Source organism: Semicossyphus pulcher, unplaced genomic scaffold (assembly GCF_022749685.1).
Source record: "Semicossyphus pulcher isolate SPU_LCO1_2020_fin unplaced genomic scaffold, fSemPul1.0.p SCAF_14, whole genome shotgun sequence".
Lineage (NCBI taxonomy): Eukaryota > Metazoa > Chordata > Actinopteri > Labriformes > Labridae > Semicossyphus > Semicossyphus pulcher.
The window spans coordinates 26405092-26425251 of NW_027211648.1; the positions used below are offsets into that span (position 1 = coordinate 26405092).

The 20160-nt window shown below is 41.9% G+C and overlaps 1 protein-coding gene and 1 pseudogene across 1 annotated transcript in view; both read right to left on the bottom strand.

Annotated features, from left to right (window-relative positions):
• The window catches only part of LOC138590757 (NLR family CARD domain-containing protein 3-like), a 289240-nt gene that overhangs the window by 212982 nt on the left and 56098 nt on the right, over positions 1-20160 (bottom strand). The gene's annotated exons all lie outside the window — the stretch shown is intronic.
• Positions 694-12092, bottom strand: LOC138590924 (protein NLRC3-like; annotated as a pseudogene).

Consider the following 20160-nt stretch of genomic DNA (forward strand, 5'->3'; position numbering starts at 1 on the left):
AACCAGGTGTAACACTTGTTCTTTTGAAGGATGCTGCAGCTTTTGACATGTTCAAATGACTTTGATGTGTAATTTAATCTTTATTAAGCTTCTAAAGTTTGACTGAACTTTGAACAATAAAATCTGCATATATTTACAGTCTGTTCATGTTGTGAATCACAAACACTATGACTGATATTTTTGGAGTAATTACATCAGAGTCCTTTTTTAAATCTTCACACAGACTTTGAATCCTGCTCTGTCGTGTTGTTTTGGCCGCTGTTAGGCTGCTGTTTATTACTCTTAGCTCTGCTTTGATGCACACCACAGCAGCTGTGTGGGGCGTCAGCTTCTGATGCCATGAAGATCATCACAGTTCCTTCCTTCACCTTTACTGAGCTCTGCATTCATGACTCCCTTTTCTTTATCGACCCTGTCTCTCTGTCTGTTTACACAGAAGCTCAAACTCTCTGCAGCCGGTTTTCATCTGCTATCATCAGATCTACGACATCGTTCACATCCCTCACACACATTACAGCCTCGTCAGTGCTGACATCATCTTCACTGTCTGATCGACACCAATGTGAGTCGTGTGGAAACTTTCAAACAGTGAATATCTCTTTTCTTTTCTTCACTTGTTGTTCAGCCATTTGGAAAGACAGAACATTTTAAAATCACTTCTTCAGATCTGTGATCAGGTCAATCCTGAAGATTAACCACCCAAAACTTTCAACCTCAGTCAAGGAGTTGAATTGAACACATAAGAAAAACTACATGCTACAGTCAGTAAACTGACCTCAGAGTCTCCAGTCTACAGTTTGGACTCTCCAGTCCAGCAGACAGCAGCTTCACTCCTGAATCCTGCAGCCTGTTGTCACTCAGGTCCAGCTCTCTCAGATGGGAGGGGTTGGACTTCAGAGCTGAGGCCACAACTTCACAGTGAGTCTCTGACAGTCCACAGTAAGAAAGTCTGTGTAATGACACATAAATTACATGATATGTTACAATGAAAGAGACACTTTGTGTTTACTTCATGACAGTTTGACACATCAGACTAAATAACAATCTAAGTTTGCTGTTCACCTCAGGGTTCAGCTCATCTTATCTTTCTGTGTTTGACATGAAACAATAATTCTCCTCACTCCCTCTCGTACCTGCACACTTTGCATCTTGGATTTGCTTTAATGTGCAGATAAAGGAGGAGAAAAAGTCTGTCTCCAAAGAGTTAGCATGAGGACGTCTTGATTGGAAAACTTTTTTACAACTTAGTTAACAATTACAGTCGAGAAAGACGATCTGTCTTTGCTGGCTACCTGCTGCTTTCAGGTTCACGTGCATGAGTGGGAAAATTCAGTGACTGCTGTCAAGTGGGATCGAAACAAAAGGAACCTTTTAACAGTATTAGACGTGTACATATTTAAATCATATTATAATCAAACATTTTGATGTGTATGACAGCTGAGTGCATGAAGTTTTGTCGTCTACATTCTGTTGTGAGCATCTGAAGAACTTATTCAGCAAACAAACATAGTTAACAAACCGGTAAGGTTTAATTATCGTTACCATGACGTCATCAGAAAGATGTTGTCACTGTATCAGTATTAAGATCAATAACATTGGTGTGTATACGATCTCTTAAAGTCTGAATTTCACCATAATGTTCTGAGATATTCATCACACCTTAAATATTGGTGGAAGTTGTGCATTTCCTGCTACTACTCTTCTCTACAGCAACAAGAGAGAGAAACACCTGTCAGCTTCTTTCTGTGAGCAACAGAATATCAGGAAACACTTCAAAACACAGCCATGTAACACAACCTCCCTCTTTCAAATGTGGAATTCATAAGCAACTAAATGCACCACTGCTCGGTTCAACACACTCAGGGGTGTTACTGTGACAGTCTGTGTCGTATGAGCAGCAGTTCACAGAAGCTAATGTTAGTTCATGTTAGCAAACTGTTCATAGATATTGTTGTGGAACGAACATTTCTGAATCAGTTTGAAGATTTGATGACGATTCTCTGCTTGTGCTACCAAATCACTATGTTACAGCGCTCAACATGATCCCATAGTTTTCACCTGTGGCCACAGTGGCTGCAGCAAACATGAGACACTCAATCTGAATAACACTAATAATACTTATTTTACAAAGTGCTTTGAAAACAGAAATACTGGATATATACAGAGCATCACAAAACAAATTAAAGTGCACTGTAGAAACAGAAAAAATAAAGTTGAGTGTGTTTGGTCCCCGAACATGCTCCGATTCAAAGATGGTCCCAGTGTATTCGGCCTGCTGTCTGTCTCTGCAAACTTTGGTTGTGTTTCTGTTGTTTTTGTCGCTTTTCTCCTTTAATGTCAAGTCTCTGCTGATATATGATCGCCAAACACTCCTAAATCTTCGATCCTCTTTTGAAAATATGGGTCAGTTTCAACGAGATGGACAGAAAACAGTCTGTCCCCCGCTTCTCTCTGGTATACCTGCTTACCTCTACCGTGGTCCAGCTCCACCTGCGCGCAGAGGACGCAAACGTCGGGGGAAGCGCAGCGGCAGGCTAGTGAAACTGAAAGCCTGTTTGGCGTGCTCTCCTGCTGGTTTTCCTGGATATACTGGGTTGATTTGTCATCGCTTCACTTTGTGGCGCTCCGTGGATCCAATCGGTCCCTCTCTGGTTCCTGTGGCCGGCTCGGATGAGGGGCAGCCGACCCGGCGTCTCTCCTTTCCCTACCTCTGCAGGCGCGGGGTGAACCTACACAACCTGCGGCCGCTTGCTCGGGCTCCACAGACGGCTACTGCCCCGGCTCCAGCTACTGTTAGGATGGCCCTGGTGAATGCTAGATCACTAGCTAACAAAACTTTTATTCTAAAGGATTTCTTTATGTCCCGCGGATTGGATTTTCTGTGCGTAATGGAAACAAGGATGACTATCGGTGAGTCCAGTGCGTTCTGTGAACTTTTGCCACCTGATTGCACATACTTTAACTCCCCGAGGTCGTCAGGTCGCGGAGGAGGCATAGCGACTGTTTACAGGGAAAGCTATATTTGTAAACAGGTCACACTGACAACTTCTTACTCCAGCTTTGAGATGAACCTATTTGAGCTTGGCTCTGCCCCCCGGGTGTTATTTACAGACCACCCAAGTATAACAAAGACTTTATTGGTGACTTTGCTGATCTATTGGCAAGAATAATGCCTAATTATGAACGAGTTTTAGTCGTTGGGGATTTTAATACCCACGTGTGTTGTCCTGCGAAGCCGTTGGCCAAAGACTTTTTACATCTCATTGACTCTTTTAATCTTGTACAGCTTGTGTCTGGTCCTACACAAGAACGTGGACACACTTTTGACCTAGTTTTAACACATGGTTTTACTGTTTGTAACTTAGAAGTTTGTGATGCTGCGTTTTCAGACCATATGCCTGTTATATTTGACATGCCTTTTCCTTGTCACATGGTCAAACCTCGTGCTCCTGTACAGCGCTGTCGGGCTGTTAATTCCTCCACTGCTGCTCAGTTCTCTGCAGCCTTCAACTCAGCGCTCAGCCCAACCGAGTCCATGGGCTCTTACTCAGATGTTGAGGCATTATCTTCTCACTTTAACTCAACATGTCAAACCATTTTAGATGCTGTGGCTCCTTTAAAAACGAGGCTTTCCAAGCCTAGACCCGAGCCCTGGATAAATGACAAGTTACAGGTGTCTTTCCAGATGTTGAAGGACAGCTGGCGTACTTATCAGAGAACTGCGAGAGCTGCTAAAGCCCATCATTTTTCTGATATTATTGCCTCTAACTGTCACAATCCTCGTGTTCTGTTTAAAATCGGAACCTCTGTTATTAACGCCCCACAATCAGCCTGCCTGGAGAACTCGACTGAAGTGTGTGAGAACTTCTTGAGCTTTTTTACTGATAAGGTTTCGAGTATTAGGGCCCTCATTAGTCCTCCTTCTTATGACCCCTCCATATTTGTCACATGCTCTGCTGTTTTTGACCAGTTTGAGCTTGTCAGTCTGCCCTCTTTGATGGATACAGTTGGTCATATGAAGCCTGCTGGGTCTCCTAACGATCCAATCCCACCTCGTCCTTTTAAAGAGGTTTTCCCCACCTTGGCACCATATGTGCTCAATATTATAAACAGCAGCCAACTAATGGGACTTTACCTGTGAGTTTTTAGCATGCACTGGTGACACCATTGATAAAAAAAGCCTGGCTTAGACTCTTCTGTAATGTCAAATTTTTGGCCAATCTCTAAACTCCCTTTTCTGTCTAAGATTTTGGAGAAAATTGTTTATTGCCAGCTGAAGTCATTCTTAGATGAGCACAACATTCTTGAGGTGTTCCAGTCTGGGTTTAAAACCCGACACAATACTGAGTGGGCACTGTTGAGGGTTTTTAATGACATTTTTTTAGCCACAGACTCTGGTCACAGTGTTGCTTTGGTTCTGTTGGACCTAACAGCTGCCTTTGACACAATGGACCATCAGATCCTCCTGTCGCGCCTGGAGAACTGGATGGGTATTCAGGGTGGTGCTTTGGATTGGTTCAGGCCCTATTTAAAAGAGAGAAGTATTTGCGTTTGTGTTGGAGCCGCTGAGTCTTCTGCAGCGCCTCTCACATGTGGAGTGCCTCAAGGCTCTATTCTTGGCCCTCTTCTCTTCTCACTGTACTTACTTCTTCTAGGATCAATTCTCTGTAAACACGGCATCGCATTCCATTTTTATGCCGATGATAGCCAAATTTATGTGCCACTAAAGCATGGGAATGCCAATCATCTATTGGAGTGCTTTGCAGAAATAAATACATGGATGTCAATTAATTTTCTGCATTTAAATGACATAAAGACCGAGGTCATGTTGTTTGGGCCTAGTGATGCTACCATAGTCCATGCTGATCTAGGCCCTTTAAGTCAATATTTGACACCAACAGCAACAAACCTGGGTGTAAGACTGGACAGTGATCTTAAACTTGATGCACAGATCAATTCAGTGGTCAAGTCCAGCTTTTTTCAGCTGAGACAACTGGCTTAAGTTAAGCCTTTTTTGTCCTGGCATCACTTCAAGATTTTAATCCATGCTTTTATCACAGCTCGTTTAGATTACTGCAATGCACTTTATGTTGGTCAGATGTCACTTACTCGACTACAGCTGGTTCAAAATGCTGCTGCTCGACTTTTGACTGGTACCAAAAGACGAGAGCACATCACCCCGGTTTTAGCATCTAATCGTTTTCGGATTGATTTTAAAATTCTTCTCTTTGTTTTTAAATGTTTTCATGGTCCTCGGTATCTGTCCGACCTGCTTCAGCCGTACGCTCCCTCACGCTCCCTCAGGTCAGCAGATCAGTTAATGTTAGTCGTCCCAAAGACGAAGAGGAAGTCGAGAGGGGACCGAGCCTTTTCAGTTGCTGCCCCAAAACTCTGGAATGAGTTGCCTTTGCACATAAGGCAGGTCGACTCACTTCCTGTTTTTAAATCCTCTCTTAAAACACATTTTTTCTCTTTGGCTTTTAACTCAGTTTGAGATGCTGGCTTTTATTGTTTTCTTCTATTGTTTTAACTGCTTTGTGTTTTTATGTGTGTGTACAGCACTTTGGCCAACTCTGTTGTTTTTAAAGTGCTCTATAAATAAAGTTGAGTTGAGTTGAGTACAAATTTATGAATTATGATTTATGAATAAACAAGTGGAACAGTATTTTAAGAGTAATGATAATTCTATAGTGTTGATATTTGAAGAACTAAACGACTTATTAACCCGGATTTAAAATGTGAATCACATCTGGACTTACCGAGCCTTTCTGCAGTTCCTCACAGCTGGAATCAGTCTCAGCCATCCCTGCCGTGATGTGTTGTACTTCTGCAGGTCCAACTCATCCAGAACCTCCTCTGACATCTGCAGCATGTAGGCCAGAGCAGAGCAGTGGATCTCAGAGAGTTCTTTCTCTGATCTGTTCTCTGACTTCAGGAACTCTTGGATCTCCTGATGTACTGAGTGGTCGTTCATCTCAGTCAGACAGTGGAAGATGTTGATGCTTCTGTCAGGAGAGATCTTATAACTGTTCATCTCCTTCAGGTTGTTGATGACTCTCTGGATGATTTCTGGACTGTTGTCTGTCCGGCCCAGCAGACCAAGAGTCTCTGGTTGGACTTCAGAGAGAGGCCATGAAGGAAGCGAACAAACAGGTCCAGGTGACCACTCTTACTTTGAAGGGATTTCATCATGGCGCTCCTCAGAATGTCATCCAGGGATGAGAACTGTCTATCAAAGATGTCTATGTTCTCTTCTAGGAAAGCCTTCAGTACTTGTGTTTTGCTGTGTGTGTAACAGTGGAACATGTAGACTGCAGCCAGAAACTCTTGAACGCTCAGATGAACAAAGCAGTAGACTGTTTTCTGGAAGATCACACACTCTCTTTTAAAGATCTCAGTACAAACTCCTGAGTACACCGAGGCCTCTGTGACATCCAGACCACAGCGCTCCAGGTCTTCTTGGTAGAACATGATGTTTCCTGTCTCCAGATGTTCAAACGCCAGCCTCCCCAGCTTCAGAAGAACTTCCCTGTCAGCCTCCATCAGCTCCTGAGGACTCACCTGATGTCCCTCATCATACTTCTGCTTCTTCCTCTTGGTCTGAACCAGCAGGAAGTGTGAGTACATGTCAGTCAGGGTCTTGGGCAGCTCTCCTCTCTGGCCTGTGGTCAACATGTGCTCCAGAACTGTCGCAGTGATCCAGCAGAAGACTGGGATTAGACACATGATGTGGAGGCTCCTGGATGTCTTCATGTGTGAGATGATTCTGCTGGACAGCTCTTCATCACTGAATCTCCTCCTGAAGTACTCCTCCTTCTGGGAGTCAGTGAAGCCTCGGACTTCTGTTAACCTGTCAACACACGTAGGAGGGATCTGATTGGCTGCTGCAGGTCGGGAAGTTATCCAGACGAGAGCCTTGGGAAGCAGATTCCCCTCGATGAGATTTATCAACAGGACGTTGACTGATGACTCCTGTGAGACGTCAGACACAACCTGATTGTTGGTGAAGTCCAGTGAAAGCCTGCTTTCATCCAGGCCGTCAAAGATGAACAACAGTTTACAGACAGCGAGCGTCTCTGCTGTGACCTTCTGTAATGCTGGATGGAAAACATGGAGCAGCTTGAGAAGACTGTACTGCTCGTCTTTGATCAAGTTCAGCTCCCTGAAGGAAAGCAGAATCAGCAGACTGACATCTTGGTTTTCCGAGCCCTCTGCCCAGTCCAGAGTGAACTTCTGCACTGAGAAGGTTTTTCCAACACCAGCGACGCCGTTCGTCAGGACCACTCTGATGTCTCTCTGTTGGTCAGGTAAGGATTTAAAGATTTCGTGGCACTTGATTGGAGTGTCATGGAGGGTCTTCCTCTTTGAAGCTGTCTCAAGCTGTCTAACCTCATGTTGGGTGTTAACCTCTTCACTGTGTCCCTCAGTGATGTAGAGCTCAGTGTAGATTCTTTTGAGGAGGGTTCCACTTCCTGGTTCATCAGTTCCTTCAGTCACACGTTCACATCTCCTCCTCAGACTGATCTTATGTTGATCGAAAACCTCCTGCTGACCACCTTTCACAAAACAGAGAACAAAATGAGACGAAACAAGAACATTTGACAATCTGGTGATTATCTTGTTACTAAAAAAGATCAATATATGAAAATATAAAGTGTTAAAGTTGAGTCCAAATCAGCCTCTGACTGTGTGTCAGTGAACGTGTTTGATTGACAGCAGAGAGAACAGGTTGATCCTCAGCAGCTCGTCTGCAGCGCTTCATCTAAACAGCTCACTGTGGCTGTTTCTTCATCACTGCAATATTTAAAACTGATGCACTGATAAAATCATGCAGACGATGTTCACATCTTGTTGTGTAGACCTTCTTTGAATGATTGGAACCACTAACAAAGCACTGACAATCTCTGTAACAAATACACTACATTTCCTATAGCTGCTGCAAAATAAAATCCTCCCGCTGGTAGGGCTGTCGCGGTGAAGGAATTTACCCTGCGGTGATTTAGGACGGCTCAACCGAGCGGTATGCGGTATTACCGCCATGTATCTTTTGTTTTTTTATTTATGCTGATTTTAGTGAAGTATAAGTAAGCTTTATTGTCAGGCTATTGTTACTTATATTGTTGCTTTTTAAATGACGAAGATTACACAGTTTTAACACTTATTAAATACTTGTTTATCACGAAATGAAAAACCTCCTTGCGCTCCGACCCCCCTCGGGGCGCGTGCCACAAAAATGCAAGTAATATATTTTTGTGCAAAACTCTTGGACAGCAAAGATGGGGACAACTATAAAAATGTTGATTTAAACCAGTAAGAATGTTTACCTTTATACAAAATTGGGCCATCGACTACATTTTGATTGGACATCACTAATTTGATCGTTATCTGCGTGACAGCGGGTCTAACTACTGCACTGAGAGAGAGGGAGAGACCCCTGTTTGAATAATGACTTAGGAGTGCTCTGCAGACATGTAGGTCTGTGAAGCTGGCTCAGCATATCAGTATATGCTTTGTTTGTTGTTTAATGCATACAGTACACCATAAAAATGTTGCTTGAGAGACGCAGAAAACACGCTGATCAGTGGCAGCTGGCCAATAGAGGGCGCTAGGGCGCCGTCCCACCACTCCCGACGTCCTAGACCTCCACTGGACAAGACTTTACATTAATTGGTCATTTATTTTTATTTTATAAATTTTTTTATTAGCAAAGTAAGTATTACATGTTTGGTGAATAAAGTGTAGAGATAGCAGCTGTGTGGTGTTGGTCTTTTATTGTTGTTATTGGTGTTTGTTTTTAATCGTAGTAGTGCTGTCTTGTCAGAAAAGTGGGCAACAGTAGACCCAAAATGATGTAATAGTCTAGTTTCAAGGATTCTTCATTTGTCATGTGCACAGAGATGCAAAGCAAAACATGCTGTGAAATAAAGGAGATGCTCAGTTACTGTGTATCAAAGGGATCAATAACATAACAATGAGATCAGCAAATAGAAAAGATTAAATAGAGTACAATGAAATAATATAAAATTACTAATGCAAGATGAAGTGTCTCAGTATGGAGTCAGGCCACCACAAGCCTCCAGAACAGCTTCAGTGCTCCTTGTCAAATCTCTTTATATAAACACAATCTTTATTTTATCAGGTGATCCATCAGAGACTTGAATACAGCAGATAGAAAGAAGAACAAACAGCCACACATAACAAAATGTTATATAGCCATCACAGACATCATTAAATAGATTTGAAGATGAATGTATTGGAATGTTTTAACATGTCAGTTTAAGCCACTAGGCTGCCTATTGAACAGGTAGTTTGTTGTTTTGACGTGTTCATATTTCCTAACATTCCACAGTCCATCCGTCTCAAATCGAAGGGAATCGAATTTTTCTTTAACACCCGACAGCATTCAGGTCCTACTGTTTACTCCGTGCTGCGACAGAGACCAGAGAGGCGTTTGAGTGAAGGGGGGAAAAAACGGTACTTTACTGCTAATACTGGATAATATTTAGCCTAAGTTTATTAAGTTTACACATTTTATTTCATTTTCAGTTGATTTATTGAACATGGGGTTTCAAGTAGGCGAACAACGATATTAAAAAGTCGTCACATCACCGTGGTATTGCGGTCACCGTGACAACCCTACCCGCTGGTTTGCTGATGGAAAACTTTCATGTGAAGCAGCAGCAACAGCAAATGTTTATACCAGACAGAAACCTCAGGAGCTGAAAGATTAAACCAAAACAGAAGTGCCAAAAACAGTTGAAGTTCCCATAATGACCACTTGAGGCTGGCTCCAAAAGTGAGTCAATCCCCACAGACCCCATGTTAAAATCCCCAACTTTACAGCAGAAATAAACATGTTTACAGCCTGGGACTAAAAACTGTTTTGTTCTCTACAGCTCATTTCGTTATGACATCTGAATGAGGGTCATCTTTATTTGACTCAGCCATTTTAATTATATTTAGACTTATAATTTTGCATTATTAAGGGCCTGAACTCTTTGAGTGACAGGTGGATGCTGTTTGCTGCCTGCTGGGCGTCAGCTTAGCTCATCTTACTCACTGAACTGAACCTCTCTGCCATGTCTCCACGTTGGTGCCTTCTGGAGAATTTTTCATGCAATTATCAGACAAATAAAATGTGTTGCTGAGCCGTTCATTGTAACAACAGACTGTCTAAGAGGTCTGTGTAGACAACACCTGGCTTGTTAGCTTAGCTTGTTATCTAAATAACCAAGTCATGAGTTAGCTTTGGCATAACTGTAGAACTTTAATCATTTACTGTTTGCCAATCCCTCCCTCCTCTTCAGTTCCCCCCTCTCGTCCAAATATGGTCACTTCTGTATCCAAAAACCAAGATGTTGAAGGAAAATAAACTAAAGGCCTCAAAACTGTTGTCCACAAACAAAAGCGGTGACATCACAGGGGCTACGTCCCTCTTCTTATATACAGTCTATGGTGAACAGCAGCAGTTTAAAAGTTCTTCCTGATGGAGAACAAGCAGCATGCTGATATTTTAAGCAAAGACAGGGGGCGCTACAATAAAATCACAACATGTTAAATATACATTTGTTTTGGGTTCAGATTTTTCCTCAAAGGAGAACACGGGACGAGTGACACAGAGCAGATATGTATGCTGGAGCAGAACACATCAGTTCATTTGTAATGGTATTTATAAAGATCTTAATGTTGGTGTTGAATGACACAACAAATGTCTCTGTATTAAAACAACAAGCCGTGTTTTCAGACACGATGACATCAGCAGACTGATGGACGGTCTTACTTTGTAAAGTGCTGGTCTCACTGGCTGTCTGCAGTCCAGGTGTTGTTCTGGATCTTTTTCCACACTGGGGACAGGAGGAGTCTCCTGATGAACCAGACTGGTCCCAGTATGAGGTGAGGCACTGTCTGCAGAACCAGTGTCCACAGCTGGTAGAGACTGGATCCTTCAGGACGTCCTGACACACAGCACAGCAGGACGGCTGCTCCTCCACAGAAACATGACTCCTCTTCTTCTCTCTGTGAACACATTTCTTCATGACTAAAATGATTTGTTGAATTTGGTAGAAAAATATCACCATGTGATCGACACTGTCTAGAAGCTGTGATAGCTCACAGAGAGCAGTAAAAGTGTTTGTCATTAATTAACTGCTTTCCTATCAGACAGTCTTATTAAACATTGTGTGATCTGCCTGTAGTTTGTTATTAATACAAACTCAACACTTCCTGCAGCTGCTTCACAGTAAAAGCCTTCCATTAAAGACAGCTGATTATGTGCTTCACTGTTTTACAGTCACTGTGGGCGGCTCAGCTTGAGTCACTTATGTTTGAACTGAGGTCAGAAGTGGCCTAAATTAAACTGAGGTCGAGCAGCAGGCTCAGACACACAGCATGTCACAGAGGTGTCACAGGTTCAAGTCCAGACAGGTGCCTTTGTTTTCAGTCTCTTCATGTCTTCTGTAGTACTATCACAAATACAATGATGTCAGTGTGCTGCAGTGTTTCATATGAGATGTTTGTGTCTTTCTCTCTAGTTGAACAACAACACTCACTGAGTCTCAGAGCCTGCTGTGCTCCTCATCCTGAATAAACACATTTAAACACATGAAGTCTTTTCTTTACGTTTTCTAACCACATTGTAACTGCAACACGTTTCTGATTGTTCCTCCTGTTCTTACTTTATTTACATATATCCCAGCATGCAATGAAAGTAACACTTCATAACACAGAAAACTCAGCAATAATAATCACTAAATTATTATTTTATGATATGATTATATTATTCTCAAACTCAGAATATATCTACCTTAGTTTGAAACAGTTTCTGCAGTAATAACTCTGCACCATGAATATAAATCTATTAGCAAAACATTTAGTATTCATCCTCAATGCATCGTCGTCTGTCAGGTCAGTTTACAGTAACAACAGTCTCTTACTTTGTGTCTGAGGGTCCAGGTTCATTACTGAAGGACGGAGGTTCACCTTTGGACCGTTCACTCTTCAGAGACAGACAGCTGGAAACTCCAGACTCTGCTCTGTCCTCCTCTTCCTCCATGAAAACACTCATCTTATTGAGAAAAACACGTCTGTGCAAGAGTCACACGCTAGAACGAGAGAACAGGAAGTAACGCGCGCACACACACACAGACACACACACACACACACACACACACACACACACACACACACACACACACACACACACACACACACACACACACACACACACACTCACACACACACACACACAGTATACAGTTTAATAAAACCAATGAGCGCTCCGCCTGCTGTTGAGTTTGCTCTAACTTTTCTTTCCTCTACAGTCCACAGGTGGAAAAGTGACTCAGAGACTTTACCAGGTAAATGATACAAATGTTTATTAACACTCACTCTGCCTCAGCCTTCATTTTCGCCTCCTTCTGCGCCCTCGACTCAGAATGGAGTCTGAAGTGACAGAACACTTTCACCGCCCTGCTCTAATGAACCTGGATCACCTGGTCAGGTTGCTCCTCCCCTCTCCATTTACAGGAAATATGGTGAGTCGATGATGTTTCATGAACACACTTCAAAGGAACTCTTACAAAACCGACTTGAATGACAGTGAACATCTTAAAAACACAGCTGCCTCAGAAAGACGTGTTCAGAATAGAGTTGAAATCTTTCACACAACATTAAAAGAAGGCATAGGTGATCAATTTAAGAACCGTGCACTGAACTGGATGAAAGACTTGAAGCTGATAATTCATGGAATGATGAATGGAAAAATACTCGCTGTACTGAAAACAAACAAATGCAACTTAAAATACTAAACAGATATTATTACATTCCTTCACAGTGGTGCAAAATGGGCGTAAGAGATGATGGTAAATGTGTTAAATGTGGTGCTACTGAAGGAACTCTGCATGTTCTGCTGTGGGAGTGCAAAGAGTTAAAGATCTTTGGGATGGTGTTACAAAGCAAACGACAACTTACATCAATATTGACGTTCCACTCACACCAGAGTCATGAATACTGGGAGATTTGCATGACTTCAGTAGAGACTCTAGAAGAATCAAATCTCATCTTTTCTCATGTAGCACAAGTAACTATTCATGAAAATAAAACATATTATTTGCACTTATTAAGAAAGAGGCACCACCTTCTAAGGGAGGGAATTAAACACATTGAATTTTGGTAATAATCAATGTCATTATCTGGGGTCCGTTTCACAAAGCAGGTTTATTGAAAACTCTGAGTCTGTTAACCCTGAAATGAGGGAAACTCTGAGTTTTCCGTTTCACAAAGGGAGGTAACTCAAACCAGAGAAAGAGGGGTAACTCTAGCCTGTTTCACAGAGAGAGGTAACTTAAGCTCTCGGTCAGTTACCGTAGTAACAGACTCTATGAACCTAACCTGGTCGTGAGCAGGTTTTCTTCCGGAAACTCAGAGTTTCGCTCCGTCTCCTCCCTCTAGAATATAAAACCCTCATTCGACTTCCTCATTCATTCAGCCCGTCTCATGCGTGTTTGAGCGGTTACAAATTTTAAAAAAAACTTTGAGTCTCTGTGCTGCTCTGACCGCTTTGCAAAAGTCTTTTATATTTATGATAAAAAAAAATCAAAAGACAAATCTGTGTCAAAGTCATCATTTTTTGACTTTTCCACCACTACTGCCGAGAGCACTCAAATAAGACGTTGTAAGTTATTGGATTTATTTTTAAACTAACACATTCAGTTTAATCAACATGAATTATAATGTATGTGAAGTCAGCATCATGTTAGGGATAAAGCTAATGCACAATAAATCAGCCACTGAATTATGTTTCATTAGTTTAATATTTAAAATATGATTGAAGTGAGGTTCAGCCATGAGCCTGTTCTGCCTGAGCCGCACCTTCGAATGACGTTCTGGTATTTTATTTTTAACTGCTTCCATGTACGTTTTTTTCTCCCGCTGGATTGCTCCTAAATTCATATAAATTTTAGCTTCCGGTCGTGATTAAGTATTAAATAAATAGACCAGTTCAAACTTGCAAATTTACTCGAGCAGCAGTTTCTTCCCACGCCGCTTCTCTCTCTTTTGCTGCTGCAACCACGTTACTTTATTTTTCCATAAACATGCTCGTATTCGCTGAACGTCGGCATGAGGATTTCGAGGTCCACTGGTGTGACGTAGGTGGACCTCTTTTTGTGTACCGTTGCCATGGTGAATCGTGGTATTGGGGCTCCATTAATGCTGGCTTTTTATAGTCAGCGTGCACGTACTTAACTCTGGCTGAACCTACTCCGCATTGATTGAACTAACTCTGATCAGCTGTTCTGGAACCGAAAACTCAGAGTTTCTTATCTCAGAGTAGATCAACTCAGAGTTCAGGGTTAGACTCAGAGTTTGTTGAACTAGCTTTGTGAAATGGACCCCTGGTTTGTAAGTTCAGAATGTTTATTTATATTGAAATGATGACAGTGCTAATTTTTTTTACCTCCTGGAGGTATGGTTACGGGTTAGGTAGCTAAGCTAACAGGTTAGCGCAGTGGGTCTGAGGCTGGCTTAATGCTCTGAAACACTGAGGACAAATTCCTTGACACTCCGGGTGAGATCAAGCTACTGGAACCAGAATAACAGAAACACATCAAGTCCTTTCAACGTTAGTAAATGTGTGCGTAGATTTGCACATAAAAGCCTACGCTACTAAAAACCTACTCCGGATTCATGAACACCGCGGGAAACTCAGATCTGATCGTAAACACGTGTGTATGATCATGAATGCCAATCCATCGTAAAGTGACAGCGCGCTCCCGGTAATCAGCTATTAGCATAAATCCCCGCCCATGAATTGCCAATGACCACCATATAAGGAGGTGTAGATGCATACAGTCGACCTGTCAGTCAGGACGCAAACAAAGAAAGAGAGAGAAAGAATAAAGAATTTTTCTGAAGCGGAGATAGAAATAATTTTGGGTGAAGTGGATTTATGAAAACACATTTTATTTTCATCTGTTAGCAGTGGTGTGACAGGGACAGGCAAAGCGAAGGCCTGGAGGGAGGTGACAGATGCCGGTAATGTTGTCTCTGTAGTCCAAAGAACCGTGTCCGAGGTGAAGCGTAAATGGTTTGACATGAAACTGGAGGCAAAGAAACGCATAAGCGCACATAAAAAAAAATACATCAGCCACAGGAGGAGGAGGCTCACAGTCACAACTATCAACTGCAGACGAGCGCTTCGCTGGCATAATTGGGGAGACCTCTCTGTCAGGAATTATACCTGACGGAGACGGCGACATGCCTCCACTGGAGTCAACATCAAACCCAGATGGTAAGGTGATAAGTGTTGTATTATAATACATTAAACCATCACTGATAGCTTAGTGGTCAGTATAGTTTAACCTAGGTCGAACAGTCCCACCAAACAAACAGAAGATTCATTTGTGGGGTTTTCTCTCGGGATTGAATGAAGTGGAAACGGGAAACCAGAAATGTTATATTGTGCGTAATGGATCAAATCTAAATCCGTGATGGCTGTCGGAATGTATATTTAACATTTATTTTAACAAAGGATACGGATAACATATAGCCCACAGCAGTTTTGTATGCATCGTCTTCAAATGATTTGAATCTTAATAGCCTAAAGCTCTGTTTTATACAGCTCCAAATAAGTCAGTCTGCAGCCAACGTAAATGAAACATTTTTCAAATCAGATTTATTAAAGGTTTCTTTCAAATGATCAAAGAGCCACACAAAAAAAACCAAACGTGTTGTCTCAAATAATTTTCTAAATGTGTTATATTTTAATCGTTTGTCATGTTTAGGCTTTATCACGTGTTTCAAAGGCATCTGCGTATTGTGTACATAACGGAGCGCAATATGAATTTAAAAAAAAAAAAAGAAAAAGCATCATTTATGTGCATTCTTAAATTTACACAAGCACTACGCGTGGTCAGCAGCATGTGTAGATTTTGTTAGTAGCTACGAAAAGATCGGAGCTACTAAAATATTGATGAATGTGGAGATGCACGTAAATTTCCGTCTGCAAACAGTTTACACACAAATTCGTTCTGCTCACATTTCATGAATGAGACCCATTATTTCTCCCTCTTATGTGACGTATAATATTGTGTTCTCATTGCTGCCTTGCTCCTGTCCATATTTGGTGTTTGTATGACTCTATAATAGAACAGTCTCTTGCAGTTAACTTGTTTTTCTATCCTGCTAACTGCCAAAATCACAAGAATCATATGAACACAAACTGCATGCATCAATCTGGAATGAAGCAAAACAGAGCGTGTCAGAGCTGCTAGTGGTTCGCCTTGAATTTCATTGGGTGTTGCCTTGACAACCACTTACTGTGCCAAGGACCCGGAACATTTTTTCCTCCCGTATTGTTTACTGTTTTCCCCTTTCTCACATCCCGGCTCATCGCAGATCTCAGGCAGACCTGGAGTTGTCTCATCTCCACGCCTGACACTTGGAAAAGGAGCCAAGCACCCTCGGAAGAAATTGGCCCCTTTTTTCCGCCCGGGTTGCTGGTCGCTGATTTGAGTGTGCTCTCTATCTCTAGTGCCTCAGTCATAACACTTCTTGGTCTGTTTGCAAGCACCAAATCACCTCCCTGTGCCATTTCTGTGGAGTTCATCTGACATGGAGAACTGTTGTAATGACTCAAGTTTAAGAGCTTGTCAACCAGGTACGGTGATGAGGGTCAAAGCAGTAGATATCAGATTAAAGGGCCCCATTCAAGACTGCATCTGGAAAACAAAAGAAAAACAGCATTTTATTTTCCCTCTCTGATGAGGCCAGGGGAACGTGGCCCATTTGTCCTTGAGTGTGTTTCCTATTTCTGGTGTAATTCAAAAAGGGGGATGAGGTTTCTATGAGGCCTCAAACAGCTTAATAGAGTGAGGCGTTGCTGTATTAAACATACCACAGTATTGTAGCTTAGGCATTTATAATGCGAGTTGTATCCCTGCATGATTCGGCAGTTTCTCATCAGGAATACATGACTGAAAGCTGTTTTCATTTAAATCTTGGAAAAGCAGCACACAATTTACATTTGTCAGGTTGGAACATTAGCGGCCACATGCTGCTGGTAGAGTGAAAAATGAATCTGTCAATTCATAAATGCGTCAGGGACGGAACAGAAGAGAGGAGAGAATCTGACACATCAAAACAAAATAGATGGGAAACAATCACTCAAACAGAGATAGTAAATATCGCTCTGCAATTTCACTACATGCAGTCTGATCACTGGCAAAATATCCCGTAAATGTAGAACACAGTCACCGGGGAGCAGGATAATCTCAGTGTAGTCAGGATGTAAAAGAGGATGTATAAATATGCTCAGTTATCTTTGACATCACAGTGAGCATCCACACATTTCATCTGTGTGGCCATTTGTGCTGTGAAAGCTCAAAAAGGCAGATAATAGTCGCAATTAACAAGTGCACCTGACGTTTGGATGATATGCAAATTATTATTCGAGCTGCCATCGCTTGGCACTGCAGATTCAGACTTACAATTTATAATAATATTCCATTTCTGTTACTTATGAGTTCATTATCAGCTGCCATACCTCTCATGTGTGGATGGCAGGTACAACAGAGGTTTTACTGTTATTTTTAGCCCTTCGGCAGCTCACAGGCATCCGTTAAAGCTGCAGAGCAGTCAGGCGTTGAGCCCTAATAGCCTATCTTCATATGACCATTTCAGTTAACGTTTACCTGGAGGATTACCCTCAGTATCAGATTGCACATTCTAGGACCCTTCCTCCTCCTCCTCCTTGGTCATATAGATGTAGGAGAGTGGCAGCAAAAGAGTCGCTGCATCACATCCTTCTTCCATTTATATTCTTCATCCCTTAAACATCAAAGGCAAAATGTGTGCTTATCGTAAATTTTGTAGAAGAAGCATTAAACACTTGGGAGACATGACTTACAAGCTTGTCGTCTGTAACCCACAGCCTACAGAGAGATGGCATTGGGGTCAGCAATCTGCAAAATGTATCTAGCTTAATAACATTAAGCTGCATATTTTTAACTCTGATGGATGGCCAAATGAACAGCCTGTCCTCACTCCTAACTTGTCAAATACAGCAGCTTGGGCCACCTCAAAATAAGACACCATAGGCATCCCTCTAGTGTCATTTTGGCTGCTATCTTGTAGCTTAGAGTTTTGATGTGCTGCTTTAGACAACAGACATTAGACAATGGTAACTTCTTTTGAGAACATAACGTACATACATTATTTTATAACAGTTTAGTAGCGTAGATACATATGTCAAAATTATATGTATAAAACATACTTTAGTCACGTTTGTCTGGCGTCTCGGCTCCGACCTCATCACTCCTCACATATTTATTCTACATGCAGAAATATGAGTGATGAGATAATATCTTAAACCCCCCTAGCTGGAGCCTGCAGGTGGATGCTGAGGTGGTGGTCGGGCTGAAAGTATGAGTGCAGTACTGGTGCAGGGCAGCGGGGGCAATGATCGGAGGGAGAGAACGGATATCTTGCAGCTTAAATAGACCGCCGCGTTGGGAGGAAGTGTTTTTCAGGCGATTGTGGAGAATGAAGAATGCCATGTGTGAAATCAATGCAGCTCGAGTTGCCTGCCTGAAGTAGCAGCGTTGCCCCATTTATGTAACTTACTTGTAGTGTTGTGACCAAGTCATCTTTGCTCAAGTCCCAAGTAAGTCTCAAGTCATTTGGTCCAAGTCTGGAGTCATTTTTTCTTGGGCAAGTCAAGTCAAGTCACAGATTATGTCAAGTCAAGTCAAGTCGAGTCCTTAGTTAAGGCAAGTCAAGTCCCAAGTCAAGTCACTTTTTTTTACCCAAGATCCAGCACTCTTACCTGTAGTATCCGGTCTTTGTAAAGAGAAAAGACAAGGTGTTAGCAGCCCGTCTAATAATGATATTATTGACCAATTTGTATAACCTGTTCAAAGAGTATGACAGTGAATTGTATCTGTATTATCTTGGCACAGACGCAGCTACGATGATGGTCTGCTCTGAGACTGTATTGAGTAGCCAGACGTTGTATATTTATTAATGTTTAAAACGATCAAAGTTCCTTTGATCCAAGTGCCACCAGATGCAGAGTAATGAGGGACAGCCCACCTTCACTGTTGTTGTCAGGACAATGTTGTTGGCAGGTCTCTCGACTGATCACAAGACACCGTGGAAAGAGTGAAAAAGAAGCTGAAGAGAAGAGAAGGCTGAGGAGGAAGGAGGAAAGGTAGAGAATAAAAAGTGGCACACAGGCTCCATAAAGAGGGGGGAGGGGAAAGCATGATGCTAATTGCTCCAATCATCATTTCAACTTTATTTTTTGTTCTTCTAATACGTTTTTCTATTCTGAACAACAAGCCTGCTGTTGTTGGATTTCTTTTCCCCCCCCCCAGACCATCCTGAAACATACGGGTCAGGTACACTACACTGTAAAAACTCTACACTACAGTATATTCTACACTACACTGTAAAAAACCTCAAGGTGAGAATTTGTTTTCCTTTTGTTAGGCCCTTTTCAAGTTATTTTCCCTGCATTTTTCCAAGTGCATGCTGGGATTTTTCTTCAGACCTCTCTGTGACCCAGAACAAGACAACATCTGGTTGGGGAAAAGGATTGGTGGAAAAGGACACCAGTGTTTCAACCATGTGCTGTTAAATGCGAAGCTCTTCTCTGTCCATGGTGCTGAAATATGGGCTGAAAAATCTCTAGCAGTCACACGTAACACGTTTGCACATTGAACTTGTCAGTGCAATAGAGAGATAGTTGTATATCTGTTGAAACAGTGTTAAAGAGATTAGAAAGTGTCTTTGTTTTGCCCGAGCTGTTGGCTAGAGAGCTATTATTTGGGATTGTTGATAATATTCTTTTTTTTTAAACATTCAGGAAATGATCTCAACTCTAGAGTCAGTTATTATGTAGTGGCTCTAGATTTCTAGGCCAATCAGGTACATCAACGATATACCTGACATAAACCTGTTCATTTTTAAGTATCTACCAACGATCACCTTTTTTTTCCTTTCAGATATTTCCCCTCACCCTGAAGCTGCACTAATTTAAATATTTAAAGCAGTGAAAATTGCATTTGTCACTACAAGCAACCAAATTGCACACTAAGACAGCAATTCCACGTCTCTGCTGTTCCTCTCAGCTCCTCCAAGCATCTTTTACTTTATTTTTTT